Source organism: Hevea brasiliensis, chromosome 11 (genome assembly GCF_030052815.1).
Source record: "Hevea brasiliensis isolate MT/VB/25A 57/8 chromosome 11, ASM3005281v1, whole genome shotgun sequence".
Taxonomy (NCBI): Eukaryota; Viridiplantae; Streptophyta; class Magnoliopsida; order Malpighiales; family Euphorbiaceae; genus Hevea; species Hevea brasiliensis.
In genome coordinates, this window is record NC_079503.1 from 21904878 (window position 1) to 21907784 (window position 2907).

A 2907-nucleotide genomic window follows, 5' to 3' on the forward strand; every position below is an offset into this window, starting at 1 on the left:
TAATGGAATATTGACATTATTATAAATAACTTGTATATTAAATAATAGAGAAAAAAAAATTCTCATATTGTCAAAATACAAGAAAGAAAAGAAGTGAAAAGAAAATGAAATATATAAAACTATATATATTTAAATAAATATATTTTATTCTATGATGGCACTTGGCACATATGTGTGTGAAATAAATAATTATTTTATTTTATTTTCTACATATATAAATAAAATAAATACTAGATATGTTTGTTAATAAACAAACATGTTTATTACATATAGACAATCGTGTCTGCTAGAAATAAATAGATTTGCCTGTCTAGAAAATGTGCCATGACTTTTCATTCTCTATAAATATGGATGAGTTATTTAAATCATATATACTAATTCTATTTCTTTTTCTTCTTCTCTTCTAGTCTCTCTAAAACCAAAAGTTCTTAAGGAAAATCTTTAAAAGTTGCTATCTATAGATTTCAGACTTTATTGTATCATGGAGGTATATTGCCATAACCTTGCAACAATCTAATAAGGAGCAATTAATACCTTAAAGATAGTGATTCATCATGCTTCAAATCCTATTCAACACCCACTACCTCAACAATTTTAAGGTATTAATCACAATAGAGTCCCAGGTTGTTTCTGTGATGAATCAAGAGTTCGTTAAGCTGGATCGTTTTGAAAGAAAAAATTATATTCGCTGAAAAGGTAAAAGTAAATCAGAAAAAAAAAGGCGTGAAGAAGATGAATTATTGTGCAAATGTCATACTCTCAACAATTTTTCAGATAGGTTGCATGACCTGTTTACCTCTATCAAGTCTCCAAAAGCAATTTGGAATTCGCTAGAGTTTAAATATGACACAGAAAAAAACAAGATGTGGATAAATTTCTCATCATGAAATATTTTGAATTCCAAATGGTTGATAATGTTTCTATTATGGATCAAGTCCATAAGTTACATAACCTTGTTTCAAAGCTTGAGGATTTGAAAGTTGTCGTTCCTGAATTATTGCAAGTAGAAGGGATAATAGCAAAATTTGCGCCTAGTTTGAATGTTTATAGAAAGAAATTATTGCATACCATATAAGACTTTTCTCTTAAACAGATTCAAAAACACTTGCACATTGAAGAAGTTTTTGGTGTAATAATTTGTCTTTATATTGATGACATACTTATAATTGAAATAAATATGAGGCTATAATATGGAGCTAAAGCTCATGGCGAATGTGTTAAAGAAGTTGATAAGATTTATGTGTATAAGTCGAAAGACACCTTTTGCATTCATAAATCTTAATTCATGTTGATTGTGTCTATCACTAGCTAAGTGAAGGGATATTGTTAGAAATTGTTAGTGATAAGAAAAGCTGTCATATATTGAAAAAATTATGTTTGTTCATTAAAAGCTATAAAAATGAACAGTTCATTACCAATAGTTATATATGTATTCTAAGAGGTATAAATGAACAAATGTAATTATTCTAAGAGATATAAAGTGAATGATTATATCTGTTCTAAGAGGTATAAGCGACAAATGTAATTATTCTAAGAGATATAAAGTGAATGGTTGTATCTGTTCTAAAAGGTGTAAGTGAACAAATCTAATTATTCTAAGAAATATGAAGTGAACTATTGTATCTATTCTAAAAGATGTAAGTGAACAGATGTAATTGTTCTAATAGATACAAATTAAACTTTATATATGTTTGAAGAGGTGTAAATGCTTTATAAATGTCAGTTTAAAATAAAAATCTATTAACTTTTCTCTTTTTTCTCTTCTCTTCATTTCTACCTACAATTAATATTATTATTCTTTATTTCATTCTTGAGAGAATTCTAAAATTACTATTTAGAATTCTGTTTTAGTTGTTATCCTGGAGGAATCTACCTAAACTACCCAGTAGAAACATAGTGGGGATTTTATTCTTTGTCAATCTCATTATATTGAGAGTAACAAATACTCCATATGTTTCTTGCAAAATAGAATGAAAATTCTGATAGAGCAATTGCTCAAATTGAGTATGCTAGTGCTATTGGTAGCTTAATGTATGTTATGCATTGCAGTAGACCTAATATTGCTTTTGCAATATGTAAATTACCAAGATATACTAGCAACCCTAGTTTTAAACCTTAGAAAGCAATTTCAAGGATTTTTGGTTGTTTAAAAAGAACTATAAATACGAACCATTATGTGACAAATTTTCAAATTGTTTTAAAAAGTTATACAGATGCTACTTGGATAATTAGTGCTGATGATAATAAGTCAACCTCTGGTTAGGTGTTCACCTTAGGGGAAGATGCTGTTTCTTGGGTATCAAAAAAATAAACTTGTATAACTCATTCTACAATGGAATCCAAGTTTATAGCTTTGGTAACTGTAAGTAAAAAAGAAGAATGGCTGAGAAATTTATTGTTGAACATTAAGTTATGGCCACAACCTGTGCCATTTATTTCTTTACATTGTGATAGTCAAATCAAGATGTCTAAAACTTATAGTAAAAAATCAATGGAAAAGCCCATACATATAAACGTAAGACATGAAAATATGAGATAATTAGTCTCTAATGGTGTTATTATCATATTTATATTAAATCGTGTAATAATCTAGCAGATCCTTTAACAAAAAAGCTCTTGAGAGTTATGATCATAAGTACATGTTCTGGATTAGGATTAAAAATATTCTATTAAATTTACTAGTGATGGGAACTCTACTTTATAGTATTATTATGATGCGTACTCCGCAAGTATACGGGTCATTCATGTAGTAAAGAAAAGATATCGTCCCATAGAGATTTGTTGTTTGAGTACCAAACTATAAAAGTCACGATTATTTAGGCTATCAATAATTTGTACCAAAAATAGAGTAAGAGATGCAGCAAATTAAATTGGAAAAATAAGGATATTATAATGAATTAAGTAATT